Source organism: Drosophila ficusphila, unplaced genomic scaffold, assembly GCF_018152265.1.
Source record: "Drosophila ficusphila isolate 14025-0441.05 unplaced genomic scaffold, ASM1815226v1 contig_106, whole genome shotgun sequence".
NCBI lineage: Eukaryota > Metazoa > Arthropoda > Insecta > Diptera > Drosophilidae > Drosophila > Drosophila ficusphila.
Genome location: NW_025063993.1, coordinates 11,835,276 through 11,846,777, shown reverse-complemented (window position 1 = coordinate 11,846,777; position 11,502 = coordinate 11,835,276). Strand labels below are relative to the sequence as shown.

General features: G+C 43.9%; 1 long non-coding RNA gene across 1 annotated transcript; it reads left to right on the top strand.

The window, feature by feature from the left end:
- Nucleotides 1-3,302: 3,302 nt before the first annotated feature.
- Nucleotides 3,303-4,014, top strand: LOC108093059. Its single transcript, XR_001771463.1, has 3 exons — nt 3,303-3,371; nt 3,493-3,546; nt 3,600-4,014. It is a non-coding gene; the product is annotated as an uncharacterized LOC108093059 (long non-coding RNA).
- The last annotated feature ends 7,488 nt before the right edge of the window (nt 4,015-11,502 follow it).

Below are 11,502 nucleotides of genomic sequence, written 5' to 3'. Positions count from 1 at the left end.
GCCCGCCAGAGAGACTTTCGAATGATTTATGGGAAATGCGGCGAGTCTCCGTCTCCGAAGACGTTTGAGCGCCGAGTCAAGACAAACAATTGACATTTGATGGATGCGTAACTCGTGCATTCAAATGCAACTAGCCAATGGGAGAAGAGGGCCAAGATGGCCACTGAGAACGTACGAGTATATTTGACAGAACGGCGGAGAGGCGTCGGCTAATTGTTATTGATAATCGCACTGGCTGTTATGTCTCTGTTTTGTTTCGCCGCACAGCCGTCGATTAATTAGTCAATTAATGGACATGATTTTGTGGAGCAGGCAAGTCGACAGGACAGCACAGGGACAGCCACGTCCAATTTCAGTTGCGGTCTCCTCCTGGGCCGCTCTTCTAATCAGATCCCTCGGCCAGCTTCCACACGAAGACCTTTTGCTCCTGGGTGAATTATGCCCGGGCAAACTCATTGTCTGCTGGCTGAAAATCACGGCTCCATCCTGCGCCTGCCTAACTGCAAACAAACTTCTCTATTATTGATTTATACCTTTCAACGATTCTCTGTATTTATCATGAGTGCAAGCCACATTTATCATTAATAATGCCGCGCCAGCTCCGCGAGCAGCGGCATCGGAATCGGAATCCGCGGCAGCGGCAGCGGCAGCGGCAGCAGTTCCAGACGCAAAGTGGTAGCCCAAACGAGCAGCAGGATCGGGATACAGGAGGCGAGGGGCAGGAGGAAGCGGGGAGGGGGCAGGAGGAGATGCCCCGAGCATCCGCATCTAGGCAGCTGCCAGACCCTGGGCAGAAACAGTGGCTACGATGACCTGAAATGGGAAAAACAATATGCAAGTGTTACCTATTGATTCAATCTCCCAATTAAAAAAATAAAAAATATTTAAAAAAAATTAGAAATTTAATCTCTTCTTATGCCTTAAGACAAATTAAACAATTGAATTGGTTTTTAAAAGGTAATAAGAAGTTAGTTTTATTCCCGATGTATTTAATGGAATTCATAAACTAGAAACAAATCAAGCTCTTTGACTTTATTTACCTAAGCTTCTGCAATAAGTGTCGTATTTATAAAACAATTTTCCAACCTATTTTATAGTATTATTACAGTAATATAATAATTTGCAAATCCTATATTAAACACTAATAGCAGCCTGCAACTGACTTCTTGACGCTTCCAGTGGCTGTGCCATTTTATCCCTAACTAATTGCCCATTGAGGCGTTCGATTTGAATGGAGGGCCTATCCATTATGCATTGTGATGGAACCACTGTGCCAATTTTCCTAGGCCCCACCATCGCCCAGGCACTCAGCCAACCAACCAGCCAACCAGCCAGCTAGTCAGCCAGTCAACCAGGCACCCCCCGTCGCGATGCGAGATGCGAAATGCTGGCTGGAGGAGCCGTGAGTTCTGCTGGGGCTGTCTGGGATGGCCATGCTCGATTTGGAGCTGTTGCTGGATGTGCCCTGGCTGCTTCGAGGGGCTCCTCCGATCGTTTTCCGTACATCATTTCTATGCTGTATTTATTTCCCGGGCGCAGTGATCATCGCGTTCATTCGCTGGGCCTCCATTTCCGTTTTCTGCGGCTGCCGAGCAAAAGCTCCGGCCATCGAACGACGGCGGCGAAATCCATTTTGGGAAGGTGATCTGTGGGATTGTGCTAATGTCAAATCAAGCTGTGCCCCCTTGTTATTTAGCGAGGGCCCAAAAGGAAGAAGCTGCCGTCCGCGAACCGCCAACCGCATACAGCCAACCGCCAGCCGCCAACTAAACTCCATGTTGATTTTATTGTAAATTGCATTAAAAGATTGCATATAAAGAATTTTATTTATCACCTCGGGTTGTTAGGGAAAACGCTGTTGGAGACAAAAGTTCTCCTCGCCAGCGAACAGAACAGCATTGTTGCCGTCGATTGCCGTGTGTTGTTTGTCTTGCATTATTTTTAGAGCCAAAGCTCGGGGTGCCCAAGGTCTTTCGATCCCAGCCCCCCATTTCGAATCGAAGGTGTCGCGCCAGTTTAGAGCGGATTCGATTTTTTGTTTAGCACTCTGCAGATGCTCCTCGGTCGTCGGGTTCGAGCTTGGTATTGCTTGGTATTGCTGGGCTCCAGCTCTTCTTGCCCGCTGATCTTTGCCAAATTTGTAAATGTTCTTTTAATGGAATTTGAACACTTGCTCCGGGGCCTTTGCTTTTGCAAGGGATTTGCTTTTTGTGTTCTCGCTGCGCGACATTTGGCAGGCAAAGTGGAGCTGAGATTTACAAGGCTTCTGGCCTGCACAGGAAAAAATGTTTATGTAGGAACATACATTATTATGACTTACTCTACAATTAATAAAAAGATGTTTCCTAAAGAAAGAGGACAACAAAGCAGATTCAGGAAAATGTATAAAGCTTGTATAGAGTTTTCTATCTAAACTAAGTAGACAACCCATTAAAAGTGGACTCACATGTTTTACTAGTTTCTCTGACTGCCCTCGATAAATTCCTTGGCCTGTCAATAAGCCAGGAAAAGTCACCTGAGTTCTAGTTCCAAGGTTAGGTTAAAGACTTCTCGCCATGTTTCTTAAGTATTTGTCGCTGGGAACCGGCAGTTAATGGGTTTGGATTTCAGCCAAGTGCTCGAGATCATCGCTTCGATGGAAATCTCGCCACTCGTCCGATCTGAATAATCAGAACTCACACTCGAACCCGAATATCGTTTGATGAATGCGGCAGCTTAGTCATATTCAAAGAATCGCGCTCGGAAGTGGCCATAAGTAGTTGGGTCAGGCTGTTGGCTCTCCGGCCGAAAATGCCTTTTGAGAAAGCGAATTTGCAGACAAATAAATCAAGCCACCTATTTTCGAAAAAGAGTGTCCATTGTGTCCCGGGGTCGCCGGTCTTTGGTATCTGCTCGCTGGTTTTCGGTTTTGGTTTTGGTTTTGGTCTGGGGTGCCGACGTTGATACCTAAAAATGGCAAAGACCAGAAGAGCTCCGTTCAGATTGAGAGGATTGCTGGATTGCTGGATTGCCGGATCGGATGGGATCGTTGCCTGGGATCGCCGATGTTTGCCGCTGCCTCGCTGCTGTTGTTGTACAATGCAATTGTTAACAAGCAAAGTTATGCGAGGCGAGCCAAAAGCGAACACGAGGAGGAGCAACATCAAAGGGCAGGCCAAGCCCTATAGAGGATATTGAGGATGTGCAGGAAGAGGGAGCTCCAGCTGGCGAAAGAAGCTTCTGGACCGACCGACAGGATACCCTTGAAAAATCATTCAAGGCAGCATTAAATTTCTTGTTTCCTATATAGATTCCTATTTAAATTACAATGTGTTTACTTACTTATATATTCTTCAAATTATTTTGAAACAGATTTACAGAATCTATATATGGTAAACATTTTGATGTGTCTAACATTTACCTAAACAAATTTTAAAAAAAGTTTTTCTTCTTACTTTGTTTTTTATATGATGTTTTTGGATATGCTTTAATTCATTCTAAAATGTGGAATAGAATTTATCCCGATGCCGGCCTCTAAAGATATTTTTTTGGATTTTCATAAAGGAAGTATGTTAATTATAACATTTATTCCTCTTAAAAATTATAACACCTCAAGCTAGAGAATGAGATCCGATGAAAGGACTGGGGAAGTGGCTGTGGAATGAGGCGAAGTGGGACCCTAAATCTTTTGCCAGGCCCAAAACATGACAAAGGATGTGTGTCCGTGTCCGTGTGCGAGTGTCCCGCTCAAGGTGCGAATGTGTGAGTGCGTCCGAGTGAAGAGGACGAAACGGAGGCGATTTGGCAATGGCCAACGTGTAGCGGAAGGTGTTTAACAAACAGCCCAAAACAAACAATTGTAAAACAGGCAGAGCGACAACGGCAACAGCAACAGCAACAGCAACAACAATTGCAGCAGCAACAGCAACTTGCAGCGGCAGCACCAACAACAACAACATCGAAAAGTGAGGGCGTGGCTGGCAATGTACGCCCTCCTCGAAGGGTCGCATTTTATCAGCGATAAAAGATCTGAGCTCGCAGCTCGACAAGGCACAAATAACCCACAAAAATAAATACGAAGCGCATTTTTATGCGGAAACACAAATTGAAATTCAATGCGAGGCAAAAGTTGTGCGGCTGCCCGACTCTTTGTGGCCTTTAAATTGCCTTTTGCAAATAAATAAAAAATTGCCAAGCGCGGTGGGAAATACTGGAGGCTAAAGGGTGAAGGCGGTGAAAGGGGGAGAACGGGTCAGAGGCGCTTTCAAAACTACATAACTGCCCCAAACACGCCCCTTTGCGCCAGGACCAAAAACAACAACGTTTCATTCGTCTTGTATTTGTATTTTTGCCTCAATTTTTTTTCGGGGCTTCGGTGATAATTCGCTGGTCAGTCAGGCGATGGAGTCCCAAGCTCGGGGCGTGTTTGTGATTGCAGCTTGTTAACAAGTGTTGGCAGTTTAATTGACTCCCAGGACCGAAGAAGGCTAAAGGGTGAAGGGTAAAGGGAAAGGGGAAGGGGAAGGGAGTGGCAAAGGGATTTGCACACATCCTGCTGCAGAAAATGGCAATCAGCTGTCGGCGGCTGCCCCAAAGTATTCTACTTAGCCACACGCATCTCCTCAGCCACTTCCTGTTACCTTTAGTATTTCCCTTTAACACTCGTTAATTTCTAACCGCCGAGGACTGTGAATTTGTGACGTAACACCCGGTGGGAGCCGAACACTCGAAACTAGCCGCGAAATGAATGACTTGAGCCGAGCTGTCGATTAATTGCCGCTGAGGCATTTTCATTGCACCAACAGTCGGGCAAGCAGAGGCGGCGATCATAAGAATATAAAAGGTAAATCCATAAAATATTAAAAAAAATGGGTTTTAAAACACTCGGAACGGATTTAAGGAACATAAAAAGATTTGAACCCTAACCCTTACAAATTGTTTTATTATTTCAATATTAAAAGTAAGAATCATTTAAGATCATTTACATTTGTAATTTGTAATATTGTATAAAAATTTATATGAGTGAAATATTTTTAAATAATTGTTCAATAAAAATGTAATGATTTTATTCCCCATTTATAACCCCCCTTTTTGCAATCAACGTCCACCTCTGATGCTGATGGTTGCAGGAAATTGCCTAAGCAGACAACGGACAGACGGCCCCCAGAGAGCGGTCTTGGCCGGTCCAGAACCTGAACTAACTGTGTTATAAATGATCTTATTAGCTTTTTTGAAACAAGACATTCTAGAGATCATTATTCAGCCGGGGCAGAGATTCGGCGAGCACACGCAAGGCAAGGCAGACTGGCGAGCGGAGCGGTTTGCGTGAGCCGGCAGCAATTAATCATCGCACGCCTAACGCAACGCGGCAAGTGGCAGAATCCGCAGCAGCCACAAGCAGCAAGAGCGGCTGGGGCAGCTCAAGCAGCAACAGCAGCAGCAGGAGATGCATATTTGAAAATCTGCAAATCATAAAGCGGACGGATGGACGAGCCGATCGATCTTGGCAAGGGGCAATGTGGCATGCAGCAAGTACGAGTATACGACTATATGGGCAGCAGGGCAGCCGCGATCGCCTCGCTTGACTCGCCTGCTTAGTCACACAGCGTGGCCGAAAACGCCCCCAGCCAGAGCAGCTCTTCAGCTGGAATTGAAGCTGCAGTTGGACACTAAACAAAATTTGAGTTCTATCATAAAAACAACAATAAAATAATTCGATTTTTAAGGGGGTCTTCCTATGTGACGGCCTGTTTTTTAGGGATATTTTAGGATTTTTTTTCTACGACCAGTAAATATTTAGAGCTTCGAGTTTTTTATCATTTATTAACACATATTTGGACAGTATAAATAAAAAATTTCAGCTAAAAATATTCAGTCAAACTAGAGTTACAGCGCTCTGAACACCCCCGCCTCGAAAAAAAGAGCTCCCACTTCCTCCACGATTCCGGCTGATCGGCTTATCAGAAAAAAAAAAAATAAACGGCGTTTTAATTTGTAGGCTTAAATGCACGGAATGAACTACAATCAAATGAATATAAAAAAAATTGGATTTTTGATAGACATTTGAAAAAAAAGTTGCAAATTTGGCGTTTTTTTTTTTTGTTTTTTGCTATAAAAAAATCGAAGTTTTGAAAATTTTCGATTGATAATAGTTCATTCCATGCGTTTACATATATTGAGTGTGCCCTGTAAATTTCAAGTAATTCGGTCCAGCCGTTTCTGAGATACAATGGAGGAAAGTTTGAAAAACACAGTTTTGAGAAAAACGCGTTTAAAGTTTCTAACTGCCAACTCAGCGCTCCGAACCGCTCTTTCTTTTACCTGCTGTATCTTTAAAACGACTTCGAATTTTCTAAAATCGCTTTACTACCGTATTCTAGACATGTTAAGGGAGCAATTTATGAAAAAAAAAAAAATCGATTTTTTCAACCCATCACATAGGAAGACCCCCTTAAATGCCGAAAATGAATAAGAAAATTCGTAAACTCAAATAAATAAAGTTAGAGTTAATATAAGCTTTTATAAACGATGTTGTATCTACAACATTTGGGTTATTCAATTTTTATCCTAATTATAGGTACTTATGTTTTTAAATGTAGGCAGCTTAAAAAGTTATACTTAATAAAAATTTAATAGTATTTACATATGTATATTGTAAAAAGCCCAACTTATTTATAATAAAAAGCTTACTTAGTGAATTTAGTTATTTGTATATTATTTATTTGTATACAAAAAATTCTATTTATTTTGAAAGAGCATGAACATTGCGATTTATCTGCAATTTAAATTTAATTTTTCTCAGTGTAGCTATAGCTAAACGTAAGCCGAGCTTGTTCGATTTCCCTCCGATCGCTGATTGCATTCCTCGATAGCAACTGCGCTCTGGGAACATTGCGTCCGTACGTGACACTCATTGGCTGCTCCTGCTCCTGATGCTGCAATCCTGGCAGTCCTCCTCCCTCCTCCCTCCTCTCTATCCTCTCCCTCCTCCACCTCCACCTCCTTCTCATCACGATCCAATGCTCCAGCTGCTCCTGCGTTGCCTTAATAATTAATTAATGTAATTGGCCTGTCGTTGTTACGACCGATAATGATCTCATCGAGATGTGTGTTTGCAGATTTCGAATTCAATTTTGAATTGCACTCGCCGGCCAAAGAAGAAGGGGCCTTAATGAAATGCCGATTTTTATTTTCCGCTTATTTCGGCAGACCTTTGTCTGCCAGATTTCTTAAGCTGATTTCCTCTGTCCTTTCGAGTGCAGGTAATTTGAATTCCCCGCTTACGAGCAAGATCGATCGGATGGGTTTTTTTCTGACCTTTTTTTGGGGAACACCTGACCGCTCAACGCTTCTAATAAATATTGCAAATCCGTGCTGCGATCAGCCCTGCCCCACATCAATATGTTGCCAATCGAAGTCGGGTGAATGGTCCTCGCATTCCAGGCCATAATTCGTGTTTAGGCAGGCGACTTCTGTCACCCGGCCAACAATCAGATGTCAGCAGGCGAGGTCATAATGCCGCCGCGGTCATAACTATAAATTTCACGCATTGAACAGAGACAATGGCCGACAATTTCCCAGCTCGCGCAAATAATTGAATCGAATTTGATGGAGGAGAGCGCAACCAGCCACCCAAACTCAAACTCCAAGCCGAAACCAAAAAGCTCTAACCGAAAGCCCCAAACCCCCACCTCGATCCCAAAAGGCAAATCTCGGCAACCGTAGGAATGTTGGGGCAGGAGCTGGGCCCCAAATGGTGAACGGTGCGTGGTCGCAGTCTGGCCAAATATAGAAACAAACATAGCTGCGTGGCCCCGGAATATATAGACAATAGACAATACGTATACGCACAGTTCTCAAGACCGCGTCGAGCCAAAACGGGTCAATAAATGGGAGAGTCAACGGAGTCAATGCAGTGAGTTATGTTCCCAAATGTTTAATACACTAAAAACGTTTAAAATGTCATTATAGATATTATATAATTTTGCTGAAAACTCAACGTTGCAGCAAATTTTCATGGTTACGCTTCGGAAAATCTTTTGTGTCGTTCATGCGTCATCTTAAATGCACATTAAGATTATATTCTTAGACACAATAGATATGTTTTTCATTATATTAAATACATTTGTTATAAAATAATTCTTTACGGCAATGACTGCATATTATATTCTTTTTTTTATTTTTATAAAGTCCCACAAAATCCTAAAAGTTAGTTTTATAACTTAAATAAGCTATTAAATCGAAAGAATTTTCATTCTTAAAGCATTTTGAATAGAAAAGCTTAGCAAAGAGCATTTAATATGTGTTATTCCCTTAATTTCCGCCCATTTCCACTTGGTCTCTGGACTTTGTGGAGGGGGCAAGGTGCCAAGGGGCGCCGGCACCACAAACTTTGACTTGCCCCGGGGCGAACAAAATGGGCCATGCAACTGTCTGGGCCACATGCTTACGGTTAAAAGCCTTTTGTGGTGATTCCAGCCCGGTCCAGGTCCGCTGGGTCCAGTGGCAGCAGAGATGGCAGCGGCAGGAGCTGCGCAGATAGTCGGAGATATGGTCGAGAGCGCTCTCCGCCTGGCAAAGGCAAAAAGGGGCATTAGATATTGAGCAATACCGGGAAGCGTATCAACGCTCATGAATATATTATAAATGCTATTTAATGCCGTGTATTTAAAGACAATTCATAGTTAACAACAAGCGGCATTCCAGGGCCAATAGCAATCAGCAATTGCATCGATATCGAACTGCTGGCCGGGGTTCAATGTTTTCTATCCATAATAATTCTTCCAATGCAGTCCAGTCCAGTCCGCTCCAGTCCGCAGACCCGGCATTTCCTTTGTGCCGACTGCACATTTATGCATTTTCAATGAACAATTTTTATGCAAAAAGTGAACAAGTTGCACAATTTACCATGTAAACTGCAACTGCCGAGGATGCGGACGAGGACGACGGCGAGGACGAGGATGGCGAAGCAATTGTTGCTCTATAAAAGTGGCCTCCGATCGGGCCGCCTTGTGGTTGTCAGTGGGGATTAATCTGGGCGCACAAGACCTTGCCTCGTTTCAGGCCTCAGGTGCACCGCAAAAACAAAGCCCAGACTGCGATACGTTGCCGATTCCTGGCAACCAAGAATAAAGACCCGGACCCCCGCCTCAAACACAAACTCAACCTCAACCTCAAACTCGAATTCGAACTCAGGCTGAAACTCAGAGTCAGACTCGGTTTCATCCTCGGAACGATGGAAGCAAAAGTCGAGGGCCGAGCAACGAACGCACTTCATTTGAATTTCATAATTTCTTTGTTAGCTCCAATTTATGGTCACGGTTTGCTGGGCAATTTATGGTCATAAGCATCGAGAGCGTTTACAAAAACCGAAAGCAATGCCGGAGCTGCTCTCTTCCCACCAGCAAAAACGGTTGGCGACAAAAAACAAAAGGTTTTACCAAATTGACGATAACGATTGAAAAATGCATACGAGCCAGCATCGCATGCCCACATTTATGCTCTTCACTTGGTTAATCTTGCATTGATTTCCCCCTCCTCCGAAATTATAATAAATATCAAATGAAAGCGCCCAATCCCAGAAGAAGTCGGAAAAAGTGGAGGCTTGCATGTATTTGCTCCTCGCAGCGACCTCTCCCCACTTAATTTGTTTGGTGAGTTATGGCAGCTTTTTCGGCCGATCGGAGGCTTTAACGTTCACCGCCTGATTGAGACGTTTTGTAGGAAGTGGCTAATGGAGTTATCACGTTTCGGGAAACTGGGTTAAGCGACCTGTAGACAAGAGCCACATAATTTGATGTTAAACTAGGGAATTAGTTATATCAGGCCTGTTCTTGGCTTATTTAAATACAAAAAGGTTTTATGCGCTTACATAGGGTATTTTGATTTCAGTCAGATGTTTACAGGAGTCAAAAAATGAAAGCAAAAAATCGACCAAAAACTGAAACCAAACTTATCATGCAGTTTCTTGGAGGACTATATCCCAAGCATTTTGAGGTATGCCAATCAAAATTCGGACGTCATTAAGAAAACTTATGGTATCTTAAGTTCTGGTTTTAGGCCATTATCCGATGGAAATTATAATAATATTTTGTTCGACATATTTGATGAGAGCAAGGGATATAACCTTCGGCTCGCTGAAGCAAGCCGTTTGAGACTCAAAACATCTACGCAAGATAAATAATTTTAAATAATCCCATAAATTACCGATATTTTAGATAATTTTAGATTTCCATAATAGTATCAATAAGGCTAACAAATCTCGGCAATTAAAAATGCTTTCACTTCCCACCAAACTAATCGTATTACGCTATGATACATCTTGCATATTTTAAAAACCGTTCTCAACAACGTGCCGAATGATCTCCATAAATAACACCTTTGGTGGTGCTGAGGCATGAAAATTTGTGGAAAAAATTCAGCTGGCGCCTTTGGTGTTCATTCGGTGCGACCATTTGAATGTCCGCTGGCATCTAAGTGGAACAACCATTTAACTGTCGGCGGGAGACTGGCCAAGAACAGGGCCCGGGACACGCCTCTGATTAGAAAAAAGCGCACCTGTCGCAGCTTTTGATCGTGGCAGCCAGACTAAAACATTGTGTACATTTTCACAACTCCTGACATGAGTGGTGGTTGTGTGTATGTATGTGTGGTTCTGGTTGTAGATGTGGCATAAGTCCAGGGCCAAGGTCCAAGTGGCCAGCCCGTTGGCCATTATCAACGCCGTCGTTGATTTGCGTTTAGTGGACTGGCGCTGCTGCCGAGTCGCTCGCTTAATCAAACATGGATATGGAGCCGCCGTGGCAAAGAAATCCCTTCTGGGCTTCAACGCAGACTACACTTGGCATATTTTCTAAACAGCCCGGTGCATAAATCATCGCTCTGCTCTCGGGAACCACCTCCAACGAACAACGAACAACGAACGGGGAACAGCCAACATCCAACCGACAGCCACCAGCTGGCCATCTGGACAGCCCCCATCCTGGGCATCCTCCTCCCCATTCCAGGGGATTTTGCGTGCCGAGTGCAGTCGCAACTAATGAATTTATGATGAGATTTTGCCCGGTAGCCCTGGCTGCAACTCCAGATGCAATTGAAATGGAAGTCACCAAAAATTCTCCATCGCAGAAGGCCTACTCCTGCCTTGATTTAGGAGTTGGCCCCGGTGCGTGGATGGGGCGCAAATGCGAGAATCTCTGTGCTTCGAGTTCCGAGAGCACCAAGTTCGGAATTCTGGCCTGGAAATGGACCCGAAACGGGCGTTGACCGTTATCGTGGTGGCATCTTTATGGGGCCCAGACATGCTGGCATCAAAAATTCTATTACGTGGCTGCATTTTGAATAAAATACGGGAACGTCGAAACGTTGAAACACAACACTTTCGTCTGCGGTTTGGGCCAGGAAGGAAGAGCGGAGCCATTGCCACACCGGCACAGTGGTCGAAGCCTTTGAAAGTGAATGGTCAGGGTCGGGGAACTTAAACTAAATATTTGACTGTTTGTAGGAAATAAATCCATTTCATAT